The following is a 12854-nucleotide window of genomic DNA, read 5'->3' on the forward strand; positions in this document are numbered from 1 at the left end:
ACGTCCATACGCAACCATCAAGTCCAATGGAAGGAGCAGTCGTTCCAGCAAGGACGGAGTCCAAATGCTGGTCCCCGCCGAGACCCTCATCTCCTTCCTGATGTCGGCTCATCGCAAAATGAGAGGAACTTCCGAGGACGTCGCCCACAGGACCCACCAGATGCCTGGTCTCCAGTATCCAGTCCAGCAGAGCGCTATCCACAGCCCCCTCCTGCGAGGGAACCCTCTCCATGTTCCGCCTGCGGAGAACAAGGCCACCGGTATGTGGACTGTCCACTGATGGATTGTTCATTCAGCAGGACCGTCGTCTCAGCATTCACTGGAGAAAATTACAAGCCCTGGCTACTTCCAGCCCTGATTGGGGGAAAAACCGTCCAGGCCCGTGTAGATTCGGGCTCTGGGAAAACTCTGGTCCTCCAGGAACTGTTACCGCCTAACGTGTGTTCTTTTGACTCCCCATGGAGTATAGAATGTATACACTGCGATGTAAAACGCTATCCGACGGCCAAAATCCGGCTACAGGTAGAAGGTCAGGAGGCTTACCTCGAAGTAGGAGTCGCTCCTTGGCTCCCTGCCCCCGTTGTGCTCGGCCGGGACTGGCCTTTCTTTTCGGACCTAATGGCTCCTGTCTCTCATGAGGAGCCTCATTCTATGGCTGAGGAGAACCCTGGCAAACTGTTCCCCTTCTCGGCAGACCTTTTTCCCAGTAGACACCGGGTTCAAAAGACTCGGAAGCAAAGACGCTCTGACAAACAGGACTGGTTGCAGAAATCTGGGTCTCAAGGTGACCATTCTAGTAGTCAGAGGTCACAAGTGATGGCTGGGGATGGCCAGAGGGAGGGGGATATGGGCCCTGGAGATTTACCAGACCTGTACCTCCCTGACTTTCGCCAGAAGCAAAGGGAAGACCCAGTCCTTGCTAGACAGTATGACAAGGTGGTGAAAATTGATGAGCAGATTTTAAATGCACAGGGTGTGATAGTATTCCCCCATTTTGAGCTATCAAATGAAATCCTGTATAGGGTGAATAGGCAGACACAAACAGGGGAGGTCACCAGACAGATATTGGTTCCCAAGGCGTTTGTTAAATCTGTGTTCACTCTAACCCATACTGTCCCTTGGGGTGGTCATCTGGGCAGGGATAAAACATTGGACCGTATTTCATCCCGATTCTATTGGCCAGGGATGCATAGTGATGTTGCTAAGTTATGTGCGGCATGTCCGGAGTGCCAGCTAACTCGTCCAAAGGGACAAAAACCAGCCCCTTTGGTTCCTCTACCCCTGGTGTCAGTTCCCTTTGAGAGGATTGGGGTAGACTTGGTAGGACCTCTAGAACCTTCTGCGAAAGGACACAGGTTTATTCTTGTAATAGTTGATTATGCAACAAGATATCCTGAGGCGTTCCCCCTGAGAACAGCAACGGCGAAGCAAGTAGCCAACAAGTAGTTGGAACTGTTCTCACGGGTTGGACTTCCCCAGGTTATGTTGACAGACCAAGGTACAAATTTTATGGCTAAACTGATGCAGGATGTCTTAAAGTTACTAGAGGTCAAGTCTGTTCGGACATCGGTCTACCATCCACAGACTGACGGATTGGTGGAAAGATTTAACCGAACTCTAAAAGGGATGCTGAGGAAATTTGTAGATTCAGAGAAGAGAGCCTGGGATGAACTTCTCCCTTTTCTGCTGTTTGCAGAGCGGGAAGTTCCCCAGGCCTCCACGGGATTCTCTCCATTTGAACTGCTCTATGGCTGCCAACCCCGGGGTATCCTAAACCTCCTAAAGGAATCCTGGGAGGAACAGCGGTCCCCTTCTAAGAATACCCTGCAATATGTACTAGACCTTAGAAAGCGCCTAGATGTGGTCGGCCATTTTGCTAGAGAGAATCTTAGATCAGCCCAGGACAGTGAGGAGAGACATTACAATCAGAATGCTCGCATGAGAGTGTTTCACCCGGGAGACCAGGTGATGTTATTGTTACCCAGTTGCGAGAGTAAACTCCTGGCCAAACGGCAGGGCCCATTCGAAGTACTCCGCCGTACGGGTGATGTGGATTACGAGATCGCTCAACCAGGGTCCAAGAAGGGTAAACAAATTTACCATGTGAACTTGCTGAAACCCTGGAAGATGCAGCGGTCTCTATTCATCCACCCGGTGGAGGAGGAAACGGACTTGGGTCCTCAGCTTCCACGGGAGAACTTTGTGAGTGACGATAAAATCCCAATGGGTAAACAGTTGTCCTCTGAACAAAAAGGGGACTTGTTAGCAATAATTACACAATTCTATGATGTTTTTTCTGATTTACCAGGGCAAACTAACTTAATTTCACATGCGATCGAGACAGCACCTGGGATAAAAGTACGTTCCCGTCCTTATAGGTTGCCTGAAAGTCGTAGGGCTCTGGTAGAGAAGGAGGTACAAGAAATGTTACACTTAGGAGTGATTGCGGAATCATGCAGTGAGTGGTGTAGTCCACTAGTTATGGTCCCTAAACCCGATGGGAAGGTAAGATTTTGTGTGGACCTCTGAAAGGTCAATGCGGTATCCAAGTTTGACGCATATCCGATGCCAAGGGTGGTCGAATTAATTGACGCCCTTGGTAACACGGAATATATATCGACGCTGGACTTGACAAAAGGATACTGGCAAATACCCTTAGAGGAGAAGTCCAAGTGAAAAACAGCCTTTGCCACTCCCATGGGTTTATACCAGTTTGTGACAATGCCATTTGGACTGCATGGAGCCCCAGCCACATTTCAGAGACTCATGGATAAGGTACTGAGACCCCATAGGACTTATGCCACAGCCTACCTAGATGACATTGTCATTTATAGTAAACACTGGCGGGCCCATCTAAATAGGCTGAAAGCGGTCCTCAAATCTCTAAGAGGCAGGGCTCACAGCCAACCCTAAGAAATGTGCCTTGGGTAAGGCGGAAAACAAATACTTAGGCTATGCAGTGGGAGGTGGAAAAGTAAGGCCACTAGCCGACAAGGTAGTTGCCCTGAAAGAAGTTCCGACCCCCCAAACAAAAATGCAGGTACGCTCTCTGCTGGGTTTAGCAGGGTACTACCGGCGGTTCATCCCCAACTATTTGGAAGTGGCAGCCCCTTTAACGGACCTCACAAAAAAGTGTGCCCCTACACAAGTGGTATGGTCAAGGGATTGTCAGAGAGCCTTGGAGGACAAAAAGGTGTCTATCAGAGGGTCCCGTCCATAGAAGCCCGGACTTCAACAGCCCTTTTGTAGTGCAAACAGATGCATCAGAGATAGGGCTAGGGGCAGTGTTGTCACAACAGTTTGAGGGAGTTGAACACCCTATCCTTTTCCTGAGTAGGAAATTGTTCCTGAGGGAAAAAAACTACTCAGTGATTGAGAAGGAGTGCCTCGCAGTAAAGTGGGCAATCGAGGCTTTGAGGCATTACCTGGCAGGAGTCCATTTTACTTTGGTGACGGACCATGCTCCACTGAAGTGGTTAAATATTATGAAGGATTCCAATGCTAGATTGACTAGGTGGTATATGGCCCTCCAACCGTTCTCATTTGAGATTCAGCACAGGCCGGGAAAAGAGAATGCAAATGCTGACTTCTTTTCTAGAGAAGGGGTGGATGGTCGGGCTTCAGCCATGCGCAGGCCCCAGCCACACACTAACAGGGGAGGAATGTGACAGGGTAAATAAAAGCCACCAGCTATATGCCTGGCAGACATATGTTTAGTCTGCAGTGCAGCAGTGACTAGGTTAACTTCAGCTGGGAACCTCAGGACAATTAGTTGGATCCCAGCTGCCTAATCAAGGTGTGTTAAAAACCCCAGGCTGTAGACACATGCTGGCTAGCTGTTCAGGAGAGAGGAGTAAGCTACTGGAGAGATTACTGATAGAAGGTCTGTCTTTTTGTATGCTGTCTGAAGCAGGGAAATCCCCTGAAACTCTGGAGAGAGCAGGTTGATTTAAGGTCTGTTTTGCAAAGTACATGTTTTATGGACTGTTGTGTTTATCATGCTGAAGCAAAGCTATTTTGTTTTCCATGCTGAAGACAAGGAATTTTGTTTTGTCTGCTTAAGAAAAGCTATTTTTGTTTTGTGTGCTGTATAATTTAAGGCTAAATAAATAAGCCTTATCAAGAAAACCCTGCGTGTGTAGTTGCATGTACCCTGCAACAGAGAGGTAGAAGATGAAACACACTTCCTGTTGCATTGCACACAATACTCTGAAGTGAGGAGTGCCCACCTAGAGAAACTAACTGTTGTTATCCAGAACTTTAATAATATAGAGGAGATCCAAAAAATAGCGATCCTCCTGGGAGAAGATGAAACCACAGCAGAACTGGCTGCACACTATATCAGCACCTGCCACAAGCTGAGAGACGTCCACTAACCCTCACATCCCTGTGTGAAATTGTTACCCATATACCGTGCAATCATTATACCCTACCCTCTAGTATTTGTGTCATTATTGTCCCCCACCCCCTATTATTCACGCTGTGGCAATACTGAAATGTTCTTTCGTCATGCCAATAAAGCTGATTTGATTTGATTGAGAGAGTGTGTGTGGGAGGAGAGGGGGGGGAGAGAGAAAGAGTGTAGAGGAGAGGGTGGGAGAGTGTGTGGAAGGGGGGCAGAGAGATATAGAGAGAGTGTGTGTGGGAGGGGGGGCAGAGAGAAAGAGTGTGTGTGGGAGGAGAGGGGGGGAGAGTGTGTGGAAGCGGGGCAGAGAGATAGGTAGTGTGCGTGGGAGAGGGGAGAGAGAGAGAAAGAGTGTGTGTGGGAGGAGAGGGGGGTGAGTGTGTGGAAGGGGTCAGAGAGATAGAGAGAGTGTGTGTGGGAGGGGGGGCAGAGAGAAAGAGTGTGTGTGGGAGGAGAGGGGGGGAGAGTGTGTGGAAGCGGGGTAGAGAGATAGTGTGCGTGGGAGAGGGGAGAGAGAAAGAGTGTGTGTGGGAGGAGAGGGGGGTGAGTGTGTGGAAGGGGTCAGAGAGATAGAGAGAGTGTGTGTGGGAGGGGGGGCAGAGAGAAAGAGTGTGTTTGGGAGGAGAGGGGGGGAGAGTGTGTGGAAGCGGGGTAGAGAGATAGTGTGCGTGGGAGAGGGGAGAGAGAAAGAGTGTGTGTGGGAGGAGAGGGGGTGAGTGTGTGGAAGGGGGCAGAGACATAGAGAGAGTGTGTGTGGGAGGAGAGGAGGGGAGAGTGTGTGGAAGCGGGGCAGAGAGATAGATAATGTGCGTGGGATAGGGGAGGGAGAGAGAAAGAGTGTGTGTGGGAGGAGAGGGGGGTGAGTGTGTGGAAGGGGGCAGAGAGATAGAGAGAGAGTGTGTGGGAGGAGAGGACAGAGAGAGAAAGAGTGTGTGTGGGAGGAGAGGGGGGGAAGGAGTGTGTGGAAGCGGGGCAGAGAGATAGTGTGCGTGGGAGAGGGGAGAGAGAAAGAGTGTGTGTGGGAGGAGAGGGGGTGAGTGTGTGGAAGGGGGCAGAGAAATAGAGAGAGTGTGTGTGGGAGGAGAGGGGGGGAGAGTGTGTGGAAGCGGGGCAGAGAGATAGATAGTGTGCGTGGGAGAGGAGAGAGAGAGAGAGAAAGAGTGTGTGTGGGAGGAGAGGGGGGTGAGTGTGTGGAAGGGGGCAGAGAGATAGAGAGTGTGTGTGGAAGGAGAGGACAGAGAGAGAAAGAGTGTGTGTGGGAGGAGAGGGGGGGAAGGAGTGTGTGGAAGAGGGGCAGAGAGATAGAGAGTGTGTGTGGAAGGGGGGGAAGAAAGAAAGAGTGTGTGGGAGAGGGACAGAGATAATAATGAAGAGTGTGTGTGAGAAGGAAAGTGTTGGAGTGAGTGAGAGAGAGATAGACATGAAAAGAGAGAGACAGAGAGAGAAGTTTAAGGCCGTGCTTATTGTGTCGGGGACGGCGACGCGAATTCGCCCGAAAACAAACGCATTGCCGCTGCCGCGTGCGCTTATAGTGCACGCGCCGGCGACAAGCGACGGAGCGACGTCGCGAAAACCCGCCGGCGGCAACATTTGATTTTTTCAAGGGCCATCGCGTCACGTGACGGCCCTTGAGCAAATCAAATTGCGGGAATCCCGCGATGCGGCCGACCTTTCCGGCGACGTCACCCATCGTATCGCTGTCGCCATCGGCGGCGCTATAGGCAAAGCCTAACTTGACATCTTGTAAAACAAATATTTATTATAAGTGTCAGATTTGGGTAAAAACAAAAGTAGCAATTACCCAGATGAGACTACAGGCAGTCCTCGTTTTACAACGCTTCGCTTTACAACGAATGGCTTATCCAACGCTATGCAATGCATACCTATGTTCATTTTTACAACGCCAAAATGGCTTATCCAACGCTCTTACGACGCTTTGCAACGTTGTGTGTGTGTGTATATATATATATATATATATATATATACAGTGTTCGACAAACCTATACATTTGCTCGCCCCGGGCGAGTGGATTTAACCCCCGGGCGAGTAAATATTGGCCCAAGCAGCACACGTTTGGTACTAGGTGGCGAGTAGATTTTTTTGTGTGGCGAGTAGATTTTTTTGTGTGGCGAGTAGATTTTTTGGTGATTTGTCAACCACTGTATATATATATATATATATATGCAAATATAACTGTATGCTCATCTGCATGTCTTAGGCAGGTCTGCAACCCCGCCTTTCCCCATTATCACCCAGCATACAAGCACTTACACTGCAGCAAGGGATTCTGGGAAATGACATGCAAATGAGCACACAGTGTCACTTTTTGCCTCAATAACCATTTTTAACATGGTTCCCTATAGGCTTAAGCTTGCTGCATGGTCACAGCTTTGAGCACAGCCAGGGTTAAGGTGCATACCCAGAAAACCACCCACAGACAGCCGTTTCGACCTTGATGGGTCTCATCAGTGTGTATATATATATATACACATTCACATAAACAACGTTGCAAAGCGTTGTAAGAGCGTATACTATATAATAATATATTATTTATTATGTTATATTATATATATAATACAGTATATACACTATATAATTTATGTGTGTGCTGCGTATCTTATTGCCTGCGTCAAATATTTGGTGTATTTTTGTGTTAAAAATGCCTTCAGGAACGGAACCTTTCATTTAAACAGTGTTCCTGTGGGAAAATGTGTTTCGCTTTACAACGTTTCACTTTACAACGCTATTTTGAGTAACGCATTGTGTCGGATAACCGAGGACTGCCTGTAATGCTATTTTTAATGTGTTTTTTTTAATCTACTGATCATCCTTTGGTTGTTACAGCAACTATTTAGAAAGTCATATCCACTTCCTCTTTCGAAACAGGCTCTGACACACAATTTTTTTTTTACTGCTGCCCTTTGGCAACAAAGTATCACACACAGATCTGTTGCTGTGTTCCAAACAGCAAGCTGTCTATTACTCTGAAAAATCTAACAATTATGTGTTACACTTTCTCTAGTAATATAATGTTAGATCAGGGGTGCTCAAACTCTATCCGACCTTGGCTCATAAGATGCATTGCTGTGGCGACGCACCATCAAATGACGCAGCGGGGCCCACGTGATGTCACATGACCCCACCGCATTATTTGATGCTTTGGCAAGGCAAGGGGGGGTGCGAGCACGGGAGGAGCGGTGGCAGGGGGGGCGCAGTGCCAAAACTTTGCGCACCCCTATCAACTGCCGCATTTCACAGACTGCAGCACAACGTTAGAAGCCGGTGGCCATTTTGTTAGGCACACAATCAGGATTTTTATAGCCTTATAACAGGAGCACCAAATGATTGCCAGCTTAGGAAAGAATGTCACAGGCTTTACATATACAAATAAGGGGGAATAAAAGGGGAGGGCAGTAGTATTGCTGCTAAAGGGTTTGGGGGGTTGGGGAGACTTGTCAATTCAATGTTTACTCAGTCTCTAGCTCACCCTGTCTATTTTAGAGGCAGTAGAGTAGAGGATAGCCGGGTTTTGCCTGTGCAAACTCCTGTTCTGCACAGACTTGGTGGGACATGGGCTACTTCTATCTGTTTCAATGTATGGGGGGAGGGACAGACTTCATGTCCCATAGCTCCCTCCTGTCTGTGTCACTGTGTCACCCTGCGGGGGGAGGGACAGACCCCATGTCCCATGTCTCCCTCCTGTCTGTGTCACTGTGTTACCCTGCGGGGGGAGGGACAGACTCCATGTCCCATGTCTCCCTCCTGTCTGTGTCACTGTGTCAACCTGCGGGGGGGAGGGACAGACTCCATGTCCCATAGCTCCCTTCTGTCTGTGTCACTGTGTCACCCTGCGGGGGGAGGGACAGGCTCCATGTCCCATACCTCCCTCCTGTCTGTGTCACTGTGTCACCCAGCGGGGGGAGGGACAGACTCCTCCATGTCACATAGCTCCCTCCTGTCTGTCACTGTGTCACCCTGCGGTGGGAGGGACAGACGCCATGTCCCATAGCTCCCTCCTGTCTGTGTCACCCTGCGGGGGGAGGGACAGACTCCATGTCTCATAGCTCCCTCCTGTCTGTGTCACTGTGTCACCCTGCAGGGGGAGGGACAGACTCCATGTCCCATAGCTCCCTCCTGTCTGTGTCACTGTGTCCCCTGCGGGGGGAGGGACAGACTCCATGTCCCATACCTCCCTCCTGTCTGTGTCACCCTGCGGGGGGAGGGACAGACTCCATGTCCCATAGCTCACTCCTGTCTCTGTCACTGTGTCACCCTGCGGGGGGAGGGACAGACTCCATGTCCCATAGCTCCCTCCTGTCTGTGTCACTGTTTCACCCTGCGGTGGGAGGGACAGACTCCATGTCCCATAGCTCCCTCCTGTCTGTGTCACCCTGCGGGGGGAGGGACAGACTCCATGTCCCATAGCTCCCTCCTGTCTGTGTCACTGTGTCACCCTGCGGGGGGAGGGACAGACTCCATGTACCATAGCTCCCTCCTGTCTGTGTCACTGTGTCACCCTGCGGGGGGAGGGACAGACTCCATGTCCCATAGCTCCCTCCTGTCTGTGTCACTGTGTCACCCTGCGGGGGGAGGGACAGACTCCATGTCCCATAGCTCCCTTGCTGTGTGACAGAAGCCACGGGGAAGATATGTCCCTTATGACTGTGGCACTGAGTCATCCTGCAGTGAGAAATACTACACTGCCCCCTCTTGTCACAGAGGAAACCGATTCAAATTCTTCCTTTGTCGCCAACCTGTGGTTAAAAGTGACGTCGGTTCCCATGGCAACCGCCCAACCTGCGCATTTAATGACTAAAAGAAGTCACGGAGGGGGGGGGGGGAACGTCACAGCTGCTGCACGTATGTGTGTATATCTTTATTTATATAGCGCCCAAAATGTACTCGGCGCTTTACAAAAGAGATAATACAGGATTTTACAATACAATTAGCGCAAACAAAATCAGACAACAGGAGAGGAAATCCCTGCCCCGAAGAGCTTACAATCTAAGGCCAGGTGATGGCGGCGTGCGCGTCACTAACGTCAATTAGGCAGGCCCCAGTGTCTTCTTGCGCGTTGGCTCACGCACTGCGGTGGCGCGTCAGCCAGCAGGGGAGACAACACGATGGTGTTCCCGTGCGGTGACGCAGGGCGCTGGGAGCCAATACGAGGGCAGATAGCTTGGACCAATGGGGCGCAGTGCTTTGAGCTGCGCCTCCCCCCCCTCCGTTTTGGCCAAGCCATCGCTCCCTACAGACCGCAGATGGCGGTTTTAAGCCGTGCACGCGCCGCCAGGACGCCAGCCGCGCGTGCAGCATCCACCACCGGCGACTTAGCCTAAGCGGTATGATGGGAGACTTACAGCAGGTGAGGGAATAAGTGCAGTAGATGGCAGGGCTTGGCCACAATGGTTGGTAGGAGGGACAGTGGGTGTGGGGCAGTAGCTATGAGTGCCACACTGTGCTCATTTGCATCTCATTACCCAGAATCCTTCGCTGCAGTGGAAGCACTGTTTGCTCAGCGATAATGGGGAAAGGCAGGGTTGCAAACCTGTCTCAGACATGTGGTATTTTCATTTACATGGTGAGTTTTAAGGTTTGACTTAAAGTGGGGGGGGGAGGAGGGGGTGGAAGAGAGAGAGAGAGGGGTAGAGAGAGAGGGAGAGAGAGATATAGAGAGGGAGAGAGAGGGAGAGCGGGAAAGAGAGTGGGAAAGAGAGAGAGGGAAAGAGAGAGAGGGAAAGAGTGAGAGAGAGGGAAAGAGAGAGAGAGAGAGGGAGAGAGAGAGAGAGAGAGAGAGAGAGAGAGAGGGGGGGGGGGGGAGAGGGGGAGAGAGAGGAGAGAGAGGAGAGAGAGGGATGGATAGAGGAATGGATGGATGGGCGGACAGACAGTGGCAGAAGGCAGTTATGGGTAGAGCGCAGGTGACTAGCAGGGACACAACGAGAGATCAGCGCCCAGATGTAGGCAGCAGCAGATGAGTGAAGAGCTTACAATTTGACCATGGATGTCCTGTCTGTCACACTGAAGGAACAGGGTTGGGGGTTGGGGACAGGGAGAATAGGTGGGCACAGATGTCATAGGCCATATGTTCCTTCTGGCTGTGTCACCTTCTATCTTTCTCTTTGGCTTTAAAAACCAAAAATCCCGTCATCCAGTGGAATGAGAAAACCAAGGGGTTAAGAGACTTCATCAGCTACTGCTGCAACCAGAGGAAAGTAGTTGTTCCTGAAAGGTGCGTCCCTCCCGCCCCCTGGCTGTCACACCTTCGTGTGGTTGCTGGTATTTAATAACAGGATCAGGTCTGCACCGGCACGCAGCGACTTGTATATCAAGGGGTAAGGCTGTCTCTCTCGCAGAGCGGAGAGAGGGGCTGCGGTTATCTGGGTCCCCCATGGAGGGTGTGTGGGTGCGGGTCGTAGAAGCTACAGGGTGAGTCTACGAGGAGAAGTGGGACAGGGGGGGGGGGGGAACACAGGTAAGAAAGAAAAAAAAGGGGTGGGGGAGAGACAGGTAGTGGAGGGGGGAGGATGTGGAGAAGTGGGAGAGTGTGGAGGAAAGACGAAGAGAAAGGGGGGGTGACGGTAAGACGGACACAGAGAGAAGTTGGGGAGGAGAGTGAAGGAAGGAGTGAGAGAGAAGGAAAGAAGGAGAAATAGATAAAAGTGTGTGTGAGAGAGGTAGTGGAGGGGGGGGGAATGTAGAGAAGTGGGAGAGAGTGGAGGAAAGACGAAGAGAGGGGGGTTAAGGAAAGAGCGAGAGAGTGAAGGTAAGATAGAGACAGAGAAGTGGGGGGGGAGGAGAGTGAAGGAAAGAGTGAGAGAGCGAGGGAAAGAAGGAGAAAAGTGTGTGTGTGTGAGAGAGAGAGGTAGAGAGAGAGAGAGAGAGAGAGAGAGAGAGAGAGAGAGAGAGAGGTAGAGCGGTAGAGAGAGAGAGAGGGAGAGAAGGAGAGAGAGTGGAGGGGGGAGAATGTAGAGAAGTGGGAGAGACTGGAGGAAAGACAAAGAGAGGGGGGTGAAGGAAAGAGCGAGAGAGAGCGAAGGTAAGAGAGAGAGAGGTGGTGGGGGGGGAGAGTGAAGGGAAGGAGAAATAGGTGTAAGGAGTGTGAGAAGGGGGGTGAGTGTGTCACAGGAGAGGGGGGCAAAAACAAGATAGGTGAGAGGGAGAGAGATGGGGGGGAGAGAAAGAGAGTAATAGGAAAAGAGGGCATGAGGGGAGAGAGAGCGCACCTTTAAAAAAAAGAGAGGGGTGAAAATAAGTGTTTAAACCATTAACTGCCTCTTTCATTCAGCAACAATAAAACTAGCAATCCCCCCCCCCCCCCAAATCCGTGATCTTCTGTGTTTATCACCCTACACCCCCCCCCCTTCTTTGACTTTAGAATTTTTAGCAAAAAACACAGACTACGAAGCCCTTAATATTGTAGAGTATTCTGTTTGTTTGTTTGTTTGTTTTTGAAACAGCGTAAATTGACCATACTGGTTACTACTTCCTGCCATGATAAACTGCCTATGAGTTTGCGTGGTGGAGGTTGTGGGGGGGAAAAAGCAATTAAATCAGCCAAAGAAAATATGAAAATACGTGTGGTAAAGTTGATTAAGGGGGCAAGGGAGGAATTGTAGTAATGGAATTGGCCTTTGTAGTGGGATAACCAGGTGAGCTCATGCCTGGGTGGTACTTGGTTTTTATTGACCGCCTGTCTCCGGGACCTCTTTGAGATTACACTGTTCCCTGATTATGTGCGTTTTATCTTAAACGAAGAGACTGAAACCTAACTTGATATGGCTGCAGGGCAATTGTCACCTGTGGACATTAGGAGACCTCAAATAACCTTTATCTGCAAAGATTAGGGTGAGACGTTTGCTCCCATAAAGATCCTTTGATCTGGCATGTTAAAACATCTCTGTGTTCCTTTGTGAGTGTGAGAGAATCAGTAGCCAAGGTTGCCATGCAAACACTCAACTTGCAGGTAGTGGGGCCTTTGCCAATATAAACGTAAAAACAATGTCAAAAAACTAAGAGAAAAGTGAAATAAGGTTAGCAATCTGGTTTAAAAGAGTCAAATAAGGTTAGCAATGTGGTTTAAAGGTCATCACACCTGTCATTTCCATCAAAGGTCATTTTTTTTTTGAGGTGGGGTCTGCACCTTTTTTTAGATCATGGGTAAGGCCTTAAGTGTCCATACCTATAGGTCACATCTCCAGAAAGACATAGGAAGGTGGTGATGCCGCTTTACAGATTATAGGAAGGCGTTATCTAGAGTCTTTGCCTGGGTTAGGAGACCGTATGTCTAGAAAGACAAAGGAAGGCAATGTAATGTCACTTTTTAGATCATAACTCATTGCCCAGACTCCTATGTCTAGCTGTGGAGGCCTTCTCTCTTCTCCATGCTATTGAATTTTAGACTGGCCTCTCTACCTTCTCTTGAGAAAGGTTCCTCTACAGACCGGGA

General features: G+C 50.0%; 1 protein-coding gene across 4 annotated transcripts in view; it reads left to right on the forward strand.

The window, feature by feature from the left end:
* The window catches only part of LPAR2 (lysophosphatidic acid receptor 2), a 58698-nt gene that overhangs the window by 17953 nt on the left and 27891 nt on the right, over positions 1 to 12854 (forward strand). The window contains exon 1 of one of the 4 annotated variants that reach the window (XM_075577391.1): positions 10526 to 10637. The exons of 1 other annotated variant lie outside the window; for it this stretch is intronic. The gene's annotated coding sequence lies outside the window, so the exon portion shown is untranslated. Of the gene's footprint in view, positions 1 to 10525; positions 10835 to 12854 lie in introns of those variants that run through there. 2 more of the 4 variants (XM_075577390.1, XM_075577389.1) reach the window with 2 other exon arrangements.

This window comes from Ascaphus truei, chromosome 20 (genome assembly GCF_040206685.1).
Source record: "Ascaphus truei isolate aAscTru1 chromosome 20, aAscTru1.hap1, whole genome shotgun sequence".
NCBI lineage: Eukaryota > Metazoa > Chordata > Amphibia > Anura > Ascaphidae > Ascaphus > Ascaphus truei.